Genomic DNA, 18,151 nt, shown 5'->3' with positions numbered 1-18,151 from the left:
GTTTTAGAAGAAATGCATTTCCACTTAGTTGTGTGGGAGAGGCCTGGAATTTCCTTGTTTTCTCAGCAGAAATAATAACCATATTTAATTGTTATGGAGAGTTTATTATATGCCAGGTGCTCTTCTAAATGCTTAAGATAAATCTTCACATTTAATGCTCCTATTGACCTGGGCAGTAGCTACACTTATTAGACAGATTTATTAGGTAAGTAAAGCACAGCAACTTATCCAAAGTAAAATGATAAGTGAAGGAATCAAGATGTATATACAGTCTGGCAATTTGACTTGAGGTGGTGTCTTCATATATAATTTTATACGGCCTCCTTGAAAGTTAACAGTGCCATTAGCTATGTTGGCTTTTCAATGATACACAGAATTCCACTGGGTGTGGCATGGTTAGGTTTGCCAGATGTGGCAAATAAATAAACAAAAAATACGGGATGCTCAGGAGCATTTGTCTTTCAGATGATCAATGAAAAATATTTTACTGCAATTGCATTTTCCTATGTACTTTGGTACATACTTAAACTAGTAACATGTTTGTCATCTTACATTAAGAAGTTAATTGGACATTCTGTATTTTACTGGTCAACCTTGGGCATGGATCTTGCATGACAAGGAGGCACCCCATGCCAGGAGGAGGCACAGGAGGAGCTTCATAGTACACCTGGCCAGCAGGTTGTGCAGAAAGACCAGAGCACTTTATCTTGGTGCACCAGCTTCACCAAATATAGAAGAAACTGCACAAAGACCCGCTTTCTCTTTCCTGCACGAAGATCTTCCTCGGGAAAGTTCTGTATTCAAACTGCCTTTTGCTTCTCTTGGGAAGCAAAGTTCTACCTAGATAATATAAATTTGCATTTACCAGCCCTCCATCTGAATAGCTAAAAGCAGAAATCTGAGAACAAGCAAAAAAAAATAACATAAGGACACAAAAGGAGAAGCTGTGTTTACAGGCAGACTTCTAGGTGGATTTATCGCTTGTCTTTTAAGAATACGTGAATGATGGAGTTCCCGTCGTGGCTCGGTGGTTAACGAATCCGACTAGGAACCATGAGGTTGCGGGTTCAATCCCTGGCCTTTCTCAGTGGGTTAAGGATCTGACATTGCCTTGAGTTGTGGTGTAGGTCACAGACGTGGCTCAGATCCTGCGTTGCTGTGGCTCTGGCTGGCGTAGCCCGGTGGCTGCAGCTCCGATTAGACCCCTAGCCTGGGAATCTCCATATGCCACTGGAGCGGCTCTAGAAAAGGCAAAAAAAAGACAAAAAAAAAAAAAAAAGAATAAGTGAATGAGTGAAAACCCAAGTGAAGATTGCCAAGAGATTCTGCAATATGAAAGAAAGCATCTGTTATGAAATGTCTACTTTTATTTTTAAATCTAGAGAAAGTAGAAGTAAATGTTTGACAGTCTACTTTGAACTATCAAAAATTCAATAAAACTGAGTATTAGTTGATCCCCTACTATGGATGTAACATGCTCTGGTGATATAAACTGAAACAAAGGCCTTGCCATCGAAGAAATTTTTGGTAAAACAAATTCTAGTAATATAAATGAAATGTCAAGTGTTGTGGAACGAATGAGTAAATGAATGAATGAACCAATAAATTAGTAAACCAATTCAACCAAAGGAAAGGAGAAGTAACCCAATGTCGGAAGGGGCTATAAATATGATACCCTAGCTTTCTATATTCATCCTAAACTTCTCCATTTTGCCTAGAAAGCTGAAAACATTTCTAGGATTCTTTTATAGCTTAAGTTCTCTTTATGGTTTAAGTTTCAACAAATGAATGGCCCTGGGTAAGATTTAAAGGCAAAAATGTGGCAGTGGGCTCAGTTCTACTATAGGCAAGTCCATAATAGAGATATTGACTTTCTGGCAACAACATTAGTAGACACCTTGTGTCTGGATAATATCTTAGTAGATGTTGAGAGGTTGTTATGTCCATTTCCTTCAGGCCTCCCAACAGCCACTTAAGCCACTATAAGATCCACTTAAGATCCTATAATAAAATTATACATATAATAAAATTAAAAATCCACTTAAGATCCTATAATAAAATTCTTTGGCTTTAACTACTTGGAGGGCAATTCTATTCTCCACTCTGTACTGTGATGGATGTTGTACAAGAAACACTCAGAAGATTATATGTGATTGGCTCCCAAAAGCAGTTACGTTTGAAGGCAGCAATGATGTTGTTAGCCTTAGAAAGTAGACTTGTAGTGGCAAAAATTACTTAAATCATCACTATTACTAAAGCAAAACTGAGTCTCTGTTGCTGGTTGCCAGCACTCAGTAACCTATAAAACAATTGCTAGGATGGCCTGCCCAGCCAGCAACTGGGACAAGTAGATCACACTGGATTCCTCCTACATGGGAGAGGAGGTAGGTGTACTGACTAGTGAGTGCACTGGCTTATGTGGGATATGGATTTGCCTTTACAGTCTACTTTGTAATCAATATTTTTGGACTTACTGAAGAGTTTATGTTTTAAACCATGGTATTGCTACATAACACAACTCTTGACTGACCAAGACATTCATTATGTAGACTAAATAGGTGAGAAAGTAGGCTGACTCCTGAGGGATTCACTATTCTTAGCATGTACTCAAAAACAATGGGCCTTTTGTAAATATAGACCATTGAAAACTGTAAATTTGTACTTCACTACGGTAGAATGTTTCCCTATAGTACGACATATGCTTTCAGCCAGCAAATGATGTGCAGTCCTTTTTCTCTTGTAGTTGAAACATATGTCTGGGCACTAAGGGGTTGAAGTACTAGTAGCACTTCTGCTTTAGTACATTTAAGGACCCACTAACAATATTTTTGGTTCTCATTCCTGTGACTTTGCTTCTGATAATTTTGAGGACTTGGAACCCAAGAGATGAATCCTTCCACCACGAACACATCAACGTTTTTTTGAATTGAAAGTTAAGACTGCCACCTTTTAATATTGAGCTACGCATGACATTGGGCCAAGAGACAGAGAGAGGATTATTATATTTTCTGGGGTGATTAATCCCGATTACTAAGGTGGAAATGAGGTTTCTGTTCTCATGTGGGGCAGGGAAAAGCATATCTACAGCTCATGAAGTCTTCTAGAACACATTTTGGCTCTGCCAAGTCCAACTATAAAATTTAATGGAACAGCACACAGGATCAATAAAGGCTCAAACAGTTCAGTTATGAAAGTTTGGGTCACTCCACCAGTTAAAATTCCCAACTCATATGGTATTTTTCCCAATGATAAAGAGACCTATGAAAAGGTTTTAGAAGGAAGAAAGTTATAAATAATTATGACCTGGTGACCCATTGCAGAAATAAGGGCTTAAATAGCAATTCATATTATCTTCCTTGTGTGATTATATCTGTAGCACTTTTGCTAACCAATTTTATTTTCTCACCATTTTCTTTTTATCATTTTATTTGGAGCATGCTGGTATTAGTTTACTTTGCAATTTTGTCCATAATTTAAAGAATATAAAGATGGGGCTATGACTGAATGTGGGAGATGTGGTGACTAATGAGATTGTAGGCCTCCTTTTTTACACAGAAGGCGAAAGCAATTCCACTTGTACTTTGAAAGCTTCATTATTGCAGGATGTATTTTGTATTTTGCTGTTCCGTTGCTGTCATCTGAAAGGTTAAAATTGGAAAGGACTTGATCAAAGTTGAGTAACCAAAGCAGTAAATTGAGGTAGATACGGTGGCTTGGTATTCAACATCTATCTAAATGTCTCTCAAGGTTGCTTATGATACTGTAGGTATTAGAAAACTAAAAACCACATTTTTTTTTCCCACAGGCCCCACTACAGCTAAGTTGCTGGATATGATTAAAATTCTACCACTCATATAGACTTGAATGAGATTTGGAAAGTAGAAGTGAAACAAAATGTTGTTTCTATTTCTGTTGGCAAGGATGGTCAAAGAGGCATGTGCTTTTTTCTGCTACACCATTAGCAGAGGTCTCAGTGCCTGGTCACTAGATTTGTGGATGCCAAGGCAGGATATATGCCCTCTGTTTTGCTCTTCAGGATGCAATACGGATAGCATTGGTTTGGAGCTGGTATCATGGCAATTTCTTTATGGTGGTGCCTTAAAGATTGATTATAGTGGTTTCTGGTTTGTGGTAGTGGCAACACAGTCTGGAGCTGCAGCAGACATGTTCCACATTGGTAGGTGATATTTTCTGATAAAACAGAGACTATCATTTCCTGTGGTGGTCAGGTTCTGCAGTATAGTTACAGAGTCGCCTCTGAAATCTCAACCTGCGATTTGTTTCCTCAGGTATTCTGGACATTCTGTAAGTCAGACAACCTATAATACATCCATTTTGACTTAAGCTGGGTAGAATAAATTCTATTTCCCATGACATAAGCCTAAATATGAAAAACATTTGACCACAGAGGTTGAGATGAGAAGCAAGTAGACATAAGAACAGGCTGAAAAAAAGACCTACAGAGAAAATTAGGATTGCAAGGCAAAAAATAAATTTTTACAGTGAAGTATAATTGATTTACAGTATTATGTTAGTTTCATGTGTATAGCATAGTGATTCAGATACTGCAGATTCTTTTCTCTTACAGGTTATTACAAAATGTTGAGTATAGTTCCTTGTGCTATACAACAGGTCCTTGTTAGTTATTTTATATACGGTAGTGTATATATATTAATCCCAACCTCCTAATTTATCCCTCCCCCCTCTGTATACCCTTTGGCGACCGTAAATTTTTTTTCTGTCTGTGGTCTATTTCTTTTTTGTAAATTACTTAATTTGTATCATTTTCTTTTAGATTTCAAATATAAATGACATTATATGATATTTGTCTTTCTCTGTCTGGCTTACTTTAGATAATCTCTAGGAAGACATAAGTGTGAGACTGGATACTATAAAACTCCTAGAGGAAAACAGGCAGAACATTCTTTGGCATAAACTGCCACAATGTTGTTTTAGATACATCTTCTAGCATAATGGTAATAAAAGCAAAAATAAACAAATGGGACCTAATTAAACTTAAAACTTCTACACAGCAAAGGAAAGCATAAGCAAAACAAAAAGACCATCTACAGGATGGGAGAAAATATTTGCAAATGATGCGACTGACAAGGGATTGAGTTCCAAAATATATAAGTAGCTCATACAGCTCAATATAAAAGAACAAAAAACACAATCAAAAAATAGGCAGAAGACTTAAATAGGTATTTCTCCAAAGAAGGCATACAGATGGCCAACAGGCACATGAAAAAAATGCTCAAGCTTGCTAATTATTAGAGAAATGCAAGTCAAAACTACAATGAAGGGGGAGTTCCCCTCGTGGCTCAGTGGTTAACAAATTCAACTAGTATCCATGAGGATGCAGGTTCAATCCCTGGGCTTGCTCGGTGAGTTACAGATCTGGCACTGCCGTGAGCTGTGGTGTAGGTCACGATGTGGCTCAAATCCCACATTGCTGTGGCTGTGGCATAGGCCAGCAGCTGTAGCTCTGGTTTGACCCCTAGCCTGGGAACCTCCATATGCCACAGGTACAGCTTTAAAAAGACTGAAAAAATAAGAAAAGAAAAAAAAGCTACAATGAAGTATCACCTCACTCCAGTCAGAATGGGCATAATAAAAAAAAAATCAACAAATATTAAATGCTGGAGAGGATGTAGAGAAAAAGGAACCCGTCTACACTGTTGGTTGGAAGTACATTGGTTTAGCTACTATGGAGAACAGTATGGAGATACCTTAGAAAACTAAAACTGAGTTACCATATGATCCAGCAATCCCACTTCTGCGCCTATATCTAAAGAAAACTATAATTTAAAAGATACATGCACCCCAATTTCACTGCAGAACAATTTACAATAGCCAAGAATGGCAGCAATCTAAACATCCCTTGACAGAGGAATTGATAAAGAAGATGTGGTACACATATACAATGGAATACTACTCAGCCATAAAAAGAATGAAATAATGTCAACTGCAGCAACATGGATGGACCTAGAGATTATCAGAGAAAGACAAAATTTAAAAATCTAAGTTTTCTTAAGTGAATTAAACATTATAACAGACACTGCAGAAAACTCAATGGTTCTGTGACAAATTTAAGAAGCCCTCCTGAAAACAAGGAAAAGACTACAAAATTCAAACAATAAGACAATGCAGTAGACATGGATGTCAAGAGGTATTAAATGTGTGGATATTAAGTGTTACATAAAGAGAAATCAAAACTAAGGACACCAATTATTATAATGGGCTGAGGAGACAAACAAAAGAAGAAAATTTAATTCAGAAAACTATAGACTTTGGTGTGTAGAACACAAGGTCTCCTTTAGAGTTCCAGGTAAAATTTCCTGATTATGTGTTTGAATTTAAAGATGAATAAACATTATGTGAACATCCAAGCTCAAATAAAAACCATCTTTCAATGGTTTTTAATTCCTTTTAAATACTCTAAAAGGAATTCTGGTTTACATAAGAAGACCAAAAATAGTATTTTGCTCTATAACATTCAGTAACAACATACAAAGAAGTAATGTGTACAGAATTTTGATGAAAAAAAATTTTGTAAACTAAGAACTGTAAACCTAGCCAAATAGTCTGAGGTCAAAAAAGAAGCTTGCGATGTGTAAAAACTCATAAATAAGCCACATACAGATCTCTCCTGAATCCTGAAAGCAATTATTCAATAACTAATGGCAATCAACCAAGATGAGCCAAGGTAAATAAATGAAGACTATGGCAGGTGTTGTAAAAAGATGGGGTAGTTAACATCGAAACTCTGATAACAAAATAGAAATTAAAGTTCTAAAAACTTCTCGAAAATAAAGATTAATAATGTAAAATTTTGATAGATTTATTGACATATAATTCACATATCATAAAATTCACCCACTTAAAGTTTACTATTCAATTATTGTTAATATATTCACAGAATTGTGCAGCCATAGGCACCATCTAATTTAAGAACATTTTGTCACTCAAAAATAATCCCATTCCCATTAGCAATTATTCCCTATTCTCTCTAACTCACCCACAACACTAGGAATCCAGTAAATTAACTTTCTGTCTCTGTAACTATTTTGGTCATTTCATACAAATTAAATCATACATCATACAATATGTGGCCTTTTGTGTCTGGCTTCTTTCAGTTAGCATAACATTCTCAAGACTGACCCTTGCTGTAGCATGTATCAGTACTTCATTCCCTTCTATGACTGAACAATATTGAGTAGGATAGCTGTACCACATTTCATTTTTTCCTTCATCCATTGCTGGACACTTGGTATTTTTTATCTTTTTGCTACTTGATAACTCTCATGTACATGTTTTTATATAGAAATATCTTTTCATTTTTCTTGGGTTTATATCTTGGAGTAAAATTACTGGATCATATAGTAATGTTATGTTTAACATTTTGAAATACCGCCAAGTGTTTTTCAAAAGTGGCTGCACTATTTTATATGCCCGTGAGCATTAAGTTTCATCAGCAATATGGGAGACATGTACAGGATCTGATTTCTCCATATCCTCGCCCATTCCTGTGCTCTTTTTTCTTTTTGTTTTTTCAATTATTCTGTGGGTGTGGAGTGTATCTTCTTGTGGTTTTAATTTTCAGTTCATTAATAGACTAATTATCAAGCATATTTTCATGTATTTATTGGTCATCTTTCCAGTCTTCTTTGGAGAAATGACTATTCAGGTCCTTTGCTCATTTTAAAATTGGGTTGTCTTTTGAAATTATTCAGTTGTGTTGGAGTTCCCATTGGGGCTTAGCGGAAACGAATCTGACTAGCATCCATGAGGACACAGGTTTGATCCCTGGCCTCACTCAGTGGATTAAGGATGTGGCATTGCTGTGAGCTGTGGTGTAGATTGGACGCAGCTCAGATCTGGTGTTGCCATGACTGTGGCGTTAGGTTGGCAGCTTCAGCTCCAACTGGACCCCTAGCCTGGGAACCTCCATATGCTGTGGGTGCAGCCCTCAAAAGACAAAAAAACAAAGAAATTATTTTATTGTAACAGTTTTTTATGCATTCCAGATACAAATCTCTTTTCAGATATATAATCTGCAAGTATATTCTCTCATTCTATGGTTTGTCTTCCTATTGTCGATTATTTCATTTGCAGCACAAAAGTTTTTAATTTTGATAAGATCCAATTTATTTTTTCCTCATGTTTTCAATACCCATATCTAAGAAACTATTGCCTAACCTAAGGTAACAAATAGTTATTCCTATGTTTTCTCCTAAGAGTTTTATTATTTTAGGTTTTACACTTAGGTCCATGATCCAGTTTAAAGAATTCAGTGTATGAGAGGTTCAATTTTAGCTGGCTTTTATCAGGTTGAAGAACCAACTGTGCATTCCTGGGATAAGTTCCACATAATCATGATATATAATCTTTTTTACAACTTGCTAGTATGTTATTGAGATTGTTTTATTATAGTCATAAGATATATTGGTTCTGTAATTGCATTTTCTTGTGATGTCTTTGTATTGTCTGGGTAGCAAAATAATATAGTCTTCATAGAATGATTTGGGAAGTCCCTTCTGTTTCCTTTTTTAGAAGAGTTTGTGAATGATTAGTATTAACTATTTAAATACTTGGTAGAAATCTAAAGGAAAGCCCTTTGTACCTGGTTTTTCTTTGTGAGAATTTTTTAAATTACTAATCCAATCATAATTACTTGCTTTAAATAATTCAGATTTTTCTGTATCTTCTTAAGTCAGTTTTGGTAGTTTGTATCTTTTTAGGGATTTGCTGATGCCATCTAATTTGCCTAATTTGTAGGACTACACTGGTTTATTATACTCCCTTAATAAAATTTTTTATCTCTGAAACATTAGTAGAAACTCACACCTCTTTCATTTATGATTTTATTAATTTGTTTTCATTTTTATTTTTCAGTCTAGCCAAAGATTTGTCAATTTTGTTAATATTTTTTAAAGAATCAACTTTGGTATCATTGATTTACTCTATTTTTCTATTCTATAATTCATTTATTTCATTTATTGTTTACTTCCTTATTTTTGCTTGAGTTCAGTTTTTTTTCTGGTTTTTTTTTAAGTATTTCAGGTTTTTTTCTGGTTGTTTTTTTTAAGTAGAAGGTACGATTTTTTTTATTTAAGATTTTTCTTTTTTAATATGGATTTTTTCCAGTTTTCAATTTTCTTCTAAGCATGGCTTAGCGGCATCCCATATATTCTTGTGTGATGTGTTTTCATCTTATTCATCTCAAAGTATTTTCTAGTTATTATTTTGATTTCTTCTTTGATTCACCAGTAATTTAGGAACATGTTTAAATTCTACATATTTGTGCAAATCTCAATTTTTCTTTGTATTATAGATTTCTAGTTTAATTCTATTATGTTCTGAGAATACACTTTTCATTATTTTGATCCTTTAAAATTGATTAAGTCTTGTGTATGGCCTAACGTACGGTCCATTCTGGAGAATGTCCCATGTGTGCTTGAGGAAAGTGTGTATTTTCCTGTGCTTGCAGAGAGTGTTCAATAGATGTCTGTTAGATCTATTTAGTTGATGATATTCTTCATGTCTTCTTTATTCTTAATGATCTTCCATGTACTTGCTCTAATCTGTAATTAAAAGTGGAATATTGAAGTCTCAACTACTCTTGTTTAATTGTTTATTTTTCCTCTCAGTTCTGTTCATCTTTGCTTCATGAAGTTTGGAACTCTATTGTAAGGTGCATATATGTGTATAATTGTTAGAGCTTCCTGATGGAGTCAGACTTTTATGATTATAAACTACCTTTATTTATCTCTAGTAACTTACTTTTGTTTGTTTTAAAGTCTATTTTGTCTGATAGTGTGGCCACTCCAGCTGTATTATGGTTATTTGCATGATATATATACATATATATATATGTAGTCATACTTTTACATTTGCTTCATTTGTATTTTTGAAACTAAAGCATATTTTTTGTAGACAGCATGTAGGTGAATCTTGATTTTTTCTTTAATTTGGTCTTGTATTTTCAGCCTTTTAATTGGACTGTTTAATTCACTTAATGTTATTACTGATACAATTGGACTTATTTCTAGCATTTTACTATTTGTTTCCTTCATGTATCATGAGATTTTTTTCTCTGTTTATCCCCTTAAATCTTCTCTTGCATTAATTGAATATTTTCTTACATAATGTTTTAATTTCTGTAGCAATTTTGAAACTTTACATTTTCACTTATTTTCTTAGTGGCTCCTGTAGAGTTTCCAAATACACTTAATAGAAACTTCTTTATATTTATACCAAATTGATTCCAGTATGATACAGAAACATTACGTCTTTATAGCTTGAATCCCTCTACCCTCTTTCTGTGTTATTACTAATATACATTTTAGATTTATGTATATTATGAACACAAGAAATATAATATATATTACTTTATATAATTTTTATCTATTAAAAACTTGAGAGAGGAAATAAATGCAATATATAGTTGCAGAGTCTTTTATGTTAGCTTTCTGGTTCTCTTCATTTGTTCCTGTGGATTCAAGTTACTATTTGGTATCATTTTCTTAATCCAATACAGCTTTGTTCCATATGTTTTAGGCTCACCGATAAAATTATATAAATATTATTTTATGTAGTTTTTAAGTCAATTAAAAGAAGAAATAATATATGCATTTATAATATCATTTTAAATTACCTATTTACCTTTACCGATGATCTTTTTTGTGTGTGGATCTAATTTATTATTAAATGAGAAATTACCACAGTATATGGAAGAGTCCAGTTTGTATTTGTGAATAAGATAATTTGGAATAAAAAGTAACAAAATGTCAATCACTGTGATTATGATTTATATCAATTTGAAAGTCTTTTATTCATATTTGTTCATACATTAATGTGTTCTAATTTCTATAAAATGAGTATGCTACTTTATAATAAGTGAGTGTGCTTTAAAACCCTAGATTCTAAAATGGCACATTCTTATTTTTAAGTTTTTCAGTTACAAGTTCTTTTAGGCCTTTTAAATTTTCTTTGAGTATCTCATTCCACTCACTTAACTTCAAGAATATTGGTGAAAGGTGCAATGTCTCTGGACCATAGTGGAATATGCTTGAACAATACAAAAATCTCATTTATAATCATCCTGGGCAAAGAATTTACTTTTCTCAATGAAAATTGTTGCAGTTTGTCAAGAAGAAAAATTTCCCTGAAGAAGATAAAAATGGGAAAGCAACTTAAAATGGAATAAGTCAGTCTCTCAAATAAGCAACATTTTGGAAAATTTTGCATCTTATTCTTGTATTTTTAGTCATAAATAAGGTTTATTTGTAGAAGACAAAATCAAAGCATGTCATACAGTTGAGCTGGCATTCTCATGGATAAATGCGTAAGATGATGCTAAGGAAACTGACACAAAACACTTGATTGTGCCAACTTAGAAGTTCCCTCATTTCTCCTAGGAATAAATAAATGGAAGAGAACATTGCACCCTAATGGGGGATAGAAGTATTTTCATATAATTTAATCTAATTTAATTTTTTTTTTTTTGTCCTTTTGCCTTTTCTAGGGCCGCTCCCACATATGGAGGTTCCCAGGCTAGGGGTCCAATCAGAGCTGTAGCTGCCGGCCACAGCCACAGCCACAGCAATGCAGGATCTGAGCCACGTCTGCAACCTACATCACAGCTCACAGCAATGCTGGATCCATAACCCACTAAGCAAGGCCAGGGATCGAACCCTCAACCTCATGGTTCCTAGATGGATTCGTTAACCACTGAGCCACGATGGGAACACCCTAATTTAATTTTTTAAGCAACACATTAGACTTTTATCTTTCATTCAGATTTCTTTTTTTGAAGTTCCAATACATTTTATTTTGTATTGTTTTAAGGTATGCCACAGTGCTTTTAAATAGGGCTTATTTGTGGATGAACTTCTTTCAATTCATCATATTTTCATTCATTTCTTAAATATATTACCACAGATACGTTTCAGTGAAGATAGGTTAATAAAAATTAACCTCCTTAATTATATTTCTTTTCTTTTTTGGTAGTTTTAATATGCAGAATGAGTTAAATAATACTGAAAACTGATACTTAAGACCTCAAAATGACAGCACTGTCCACTAGAGGCCACATACAGCTTAGGAAAAATGAGGAGAACCATTTAAGATGATTGAAGTGTATATACCCAATTATGGGCTTTATTTTTATGAAAAAGGACCTTTGTAGAAGAAAACTAGAATCTCTCATTAGATGGCAGGGAAAATTAGACAACTTTAAAAAGTCAATGAGTGAACGTTAAACATTTTGCTTTCCAAAATATTAATTTCATAGGCGGCAATAACTTCATTGCTCCCTGATTATTGGCAAAGTCAAGACATGCATGTTCTCCTTTTGAACACTGTATTAATGAAATTGAAGGTTGTGTGCTTTACGTAATGTATGTTCTGCAACATTTTGAAAGCTTAGCTGGGAATCCCTGTGGTGCTGACTGAAGGAAAAAAGGAAGCAAAGTCTTCTCCAGTTTTTAAAAACCAGAAGTATTTTTCAGAAGTCATGTATGAAATAAACTGCTTATGAGAAAATGACTGTAATGCTGCCTCAGTTTTCAGTGATAGAGGGATCTGTTTAAAACACTCTGACATAAAAAATAAATCAGCTTTAACTTCAATTATTAAGTGCTAAAGTAGCATTCTTTGATAGAAAGGGGTGGGTTTCTGGCATTGCAATGATAAATATGTATGAAAAGAGTTATGTCACCATGGAAACCAAAACCTTGCCGTATTTTTTTAGACAAGGCAAATAGTATAATAGAAACTAGGGATCTCTAAAGACATTGTTGAAGACCAATCACTATTAGCTATGTTTTTATATTCTTAAGTTTTAATATTTCTTAGTTTTTAGTATTCATTTAAAGTTCTGAGGAAAACTTTGGGATTTTTATCAAGTCAATTTTGAAATTTCAAGCATTTTAATGACTATTTCTAAATAAGCATTTGCAATTGTCGGCATAGTTGCATTATTAACTAATGTGATTTACAAACTTTGAACGTCCTTCTGAAGAAATCAAATGTGTATTTCTTTAGGATAACATGGCCTCTCATATAGACATGTAGGCAGTTAGCTTTTATATTTCTTCTTCAGCTTTTGCTTCCTATAAGTGATTCCTGGATTAGAAGTGATGAAGGTTAATATCTGAATCCAATGATGTTTTTCCTGTGACAAATTTTATAAGTACTTTCTGGAGTTTCTGATAGAGTGTCCCTGGCTTTTTAGTCGGGACTACTTCCTGCTAGGAGCCAATACATTTCATATTCCCTCTTTCCCTAAAAGTACAGAGTTCAATTATTTTTAATGACTTAATTTTAAGTATAATTTTAAATGAAGGGTATGGTAGGCAAGCCAGATATACCTTCCAACGTAAGAGGCAATATTTTCAACAGAAAAGAGTACTGATATCCAAATGTCTAAACCTAGTTCTATTATTTAAAGAGCAGTTTGGCCTGGAAAAACTATCTCATCTCTCAGAGCCTTCATTTCTATGTTTCTAAAATGGGACTTATTATTTATCCATATGATCAGGATTATTTTGAGAATCATTGTTTACTTTAAAAATCTTTTTAAAATTGTGAATTATATTTCGAATATAAGGTGAAATTAGGTTTTATGGCAGATTAAAAACTCACCCAGGCAAATCTTGTATAATACTACTATATGATAACCTAAGTTAAGTTTATAGCTCATAAGGTACATCTAGACTGTGCTTATGCTATGCCAAAATATCTGGTTCACAATGGGACCGAATAAAACCAACAAGCTTTTGCACAGCAAAGGAAACCAAAAAGAAAACAAAAAGACAACTTACAGAATGGGAGAAAGTAATTTAAAAAGAGGCAACTAACAAGGGCTTAATCTCTAAAATATACAAACAACTATACAATTCAACAGCAAAAAAGCCAACAACCCAATTGAAAAATGGGCAAAAGACCTGAAAGAAGAAATACAGATGGCCAACAAGCACATGGAAAAATGTTCAACATCACTGATTATTAGAGAAATGCAAATCAAAACTACTATGATGGACCACTTCAAACCAGTTAGAATGGTCTGCATTAATAAGTCCACAAATAGCAAATGCTGGAGAGGGTATGAAGAAAAGGGAACCCTTCTACACTGTTAGTGGGAATGTAAATTGGTAGAACCACTATGGAAAACAGTATGGAGGTACCTTAGAAAACTAAATATAGAACTACCATATGACCCAGCAATCCCACTCTTGGGCATATATCCAGACAAAGTGTACCTTGAAAAAGACACATGCACATGTATGTTCATTGCAGCACTATATACAATAGCCAAGACATGGAAACAACCTAAATGTCCATTGACAGATGAATGGATTTAGGAGATGTGGTAACTATACACAATGGAATACCACTCAGTCACAAAAAACAAAGTAATGCCATTTGCAGCAACATGGATCGAACTAGAGACTCCCATATTAAGTGAAGTGAGCCAGAAAGAGAAAGACAAATACCATGTGATATCACTTATATCTGGAATCTAATATATGGCACAAATGAACCTTTCCACAGAACAGAAAATCATGGACATGGAGAACAGACTCATGGTTGTCCAGATGGAGGGGAAGAGAGTGGGATGGACTGGGAATTTGGGGTTAATAGATGCAAACTATTGCCTTTGGAATGGTTAAGCAATGAGATCCTGCTGTATAGCACTAGGAATTATATCTAGTCACTTATGATGGAGTATGATAATGTGAGAAAAAAGAATGTATATATGTATGTGTGACTGGATTACCTTGCTGTACAGTAGAAAATTGACAGAACACTATAAACCAGCTATAATGGAAAAAAATAAAAACCATTAAAAAAATCTGGTTCAAAAGTGAACATTCATATATGCTATTTTTCAAATAAAGTTTTATCTTCTTTTTTGTTTTATGTATTTATTTTGTCAGTCATCAGAATTATTAGCAATTATGTAGTTCTAATGAGCAGTTCAGGAGACACCTTCAAAATTAAAATCACTGTGGTAAATTTTTACAAGGGACATTAGCGGCTTTGATATGTTTACCTGACTGATAACTGTGTTACTTCACTGAGCAATGAGAAATATTTGATATAGCAAGACACCAGATTTTTAAACACAGAAGTTAAAATGTGGTAATGATCAACAAAAAACACCTCATTCTTACAGAGCATCACTCTATTGATGGGTTTCTTACAAAGAGGGTCCCATCTCTTCCACAAAATTGTCCTCATTCTTTAAAATTCCATAGTCCAGGGCTGCTGCAAATGCAGCAACCCTGCCATGGCTCTGAGAGTCAATGCCATGGCCAGTGTTGCTTTGTAAGAGTTATCTAACTGCTCCTGTGAGACGTAAAGCCCCTCCTACTTTGGGTGTGCCCTTTTAGTCAGGAAGCACATGGCAGGGCCTTCTGCACATCCCTCAGTGCCCTGGAATGCTATTACACTACCACACTTAATCTAATACATAGCACAAATGAACCTTTCCACAGAAAAGAAAATTGTGGACTTGGAGAACAGACCTGTGGTTGCCAAGGGGGAGGAGGAGGGAGTGGGATGGACTAGGAGTCTGGGGTTAATAGATGCAAACTCTTGCATTTGGAGTGGGTAAGCAATGAGATCCTGCTGTATAGCACAGGGAACTATATCTAGTCACTTATGATGGAACATAAAGGAGGATAATGTGAGAAAAAGCATGTGTGACTGGTCACTTTGCTGTACAGCAGAAATTGACAGAACACTGTAAACCAACTGTAATGGAAAAAATTAAAATCCCTTAAAAAACACAAATAGTACATTGTTTACTATTAGAACAACTGCTTTTTTTTTTCTTTTTTTCTGTAAGAGGAACTTTCTCCTCACATAGCATTCAAAGTAATTCTTATTAACAGAGTACCAAGTCTAACTGAGTACTTGAAGAGCCTCAGAGTTTTAAGATGGTTCAGGACTAATTAGGTCAGATTCGCAATCTCGGTGACCACTAAAAATTGCTTGTGGAACTACTACTACGACAAGAAAAAAGCCCACCTCCAAAGAGAATAACTAATCCTATGATACTTAGTTTTCATTTACTCTTATTTATTCCAACAAGGAGTATATATTTTGTAATTTCCTTTTATTGGACAAATTTATGCTTTTAAGTTCCTTACATCTTTAAATAAATAACAGATTTCCTGGCTTCATAGATAGTTTCACATATTTTCTGAAAAGTAGATATTTATTTTCAAAATTTTTTATGTTTTCTAAGATCAGAACCTATTTTAAACAAAGCTATGGACTCTTAGGAATACTTGAAAACAAGAACAGACAGAGTGGCTTTCTTATTGAATGAACACTTGAGCTATAAAACTATGGCTCTGCAACTCTACATTTATATCTTTAAACATTGTCCCTAGTTATTATAAAAATTTAAATCTCCACCACTTTTAATGATAGAAAAAAATGAGGAGCTGTTTGAGCACATTCATCCACTTTTACTGTAACAGACTGGAATATTATGGTCAAAGTATATGCAAAAGTAAATACAAACAAATCAAAATCATCCCCAAATCCAGATTTTTCCCCTACACAATGACTAACATCTTGAAATTTCTACTTATGTAGATCTATTTTTTTACTCATACCGTCACACAGACAAAGCAGTTACTTAGATAGTAAGTTTATACAAAGAACATCACTATCCAATATTGCTCCCAGCACTTCCAAAAGGTAATTTCTTACTGGACAAGGAAGAGATCTATTTCTGCCTCTTTCCCCTACAGGCACAGATTTTAAGGCTTTATTAAGTTACATAAAAATCTTTGGATTCTTATATTTATGTGGACAAAAATAAAAGCACTTAACATTTCTTATCAAGTCTGATCAGTGCCATGTTTTCACTCTAATTTCTAATGATGGTTCTCATAGTGATTTTGTAGCAAGAATTTATTTAAGAAAACATATTAGGGTTTCAACAGGTTGAAATATCAGAAAGTAAGGAAGGGTTAACAGCTAACGTAAGTTTAAAGAGGTTCAAACAGACCTATTTACTGACTATTTTTAGGTAATAACGTTCATTTGTGTGAGCCATAAAAAGGCAAGCCTTTCTCAAAAGAGACACTGTTTTTAGACATGCTGTTAAGCTAAAAAACACCTCACACACATCTAATAAGTAACCAATAACCTATTTCACCATAAAATGCTCTCATCCCTACCTCTTCTATCTAGCTATGTCTCGTGTGTCAACAGTTTATCACGGAGGTGAAAAAAAATAAGAGAAAGTAAGGGAAAAAATAAGACAGTGAAAATATATCACAGTGAAAATCTTTTAAGAAGAAAAAACACGCAAAATATACTACAACATTTTTGTATCTAAGTGTGCCAGCTATCTTTAGACACTAATAGAAGAAAAAGTGACTTGAATTCCAATTACGAAATTATCTGTTTTTCAGTTATTAGTCACTGCATTCAAAATTTCATTTTTAAAAATGATACCACTTCTTATCATTATTATTTAAGAAAAATAGAATTAAACTAGTCAAATAGAGCTCTAGCTTTTTATACTATATTTATTTGAAAAAATAGCCCACATATGTATGCAAAGTGAGTTCAAACAGGCTAATATATGGGTAAATAAGCTGTGGTGTGAATTTAGGAACACAAAATAGGTAAAAATTTTTCTGAGGTGTCAATGATATGTCTTTGTCCATTTCATTTAATGATTTAATGACCATTGAAAAGCTTTGACAACGGCGTGGAAAGAGTGAGTGGGATGGGGAAAGTTTATGTAAAGAAGGCAAAAAGCATAAGAACGCTTAGGTTTGAAGTTGACAGAAAGGTAGAGAGGAGGAATCTGGGGTCCTTCCAAGCTCCTGCTAAACTTGACTGTCTCCTTTCTTCTCCTTCAAAAATCCAGGTTAGCCCTTCTTAACACTGCACATGTCATTTTACCTTCAACAAACAAGCTTTACTTTAAGCTACATGGAATATACAACCACAGGCATACTCTTCTGTCAACCAGTTATGTTTTGGCCTTTTGAGTTGAGGATTGGAAAAGGGAAGACTAACCAAAAAGAGATTTTCTGAGGCCAAGCTCACAAGGAACCAGGAGTAGAGGATCAGTATAAACAGTAATACAAACAAGAGATTTTAATGAAATCTC

The 18,151-nt window shown here is 34.2% G+C and overlaps 1 long non-coding RNA gene across 1 annotated transcript in view; it reads right to left on the bottom strand.

Annotated features, from left to right (window-relative positions):
- Positions 1–18,151, bottom strand: part of LOC146394989 (uncharacterized) — a 33,972-nt gene that overhangs the window by 481 nt on the left and 15,340 nt on the right. The gene's annotated exons all lie outside the window — the stretch shown is intronic.

This window comes from Sus scrofa, chromosome 18, assembly GCF_054392235.1.
Source record: "Sus scrofa isolate SSC_HxYL_T2T_F1_AM1 chromosome 18, Sscrofa_HxYL_maternal_Yorkshire_Landrace_v2.0, whole genome shotgun sequence".
Lineage (NCBI taxonomy): Eukaryota > Metazoa > Chordata > Mammalia > Artiodactyla > Suidae > Sus > Sus scrofa.
Note: the sequence above shows the minus strand (reverse complement) of the source record. Positions and strands in the feature narration are given on the sequence as shown.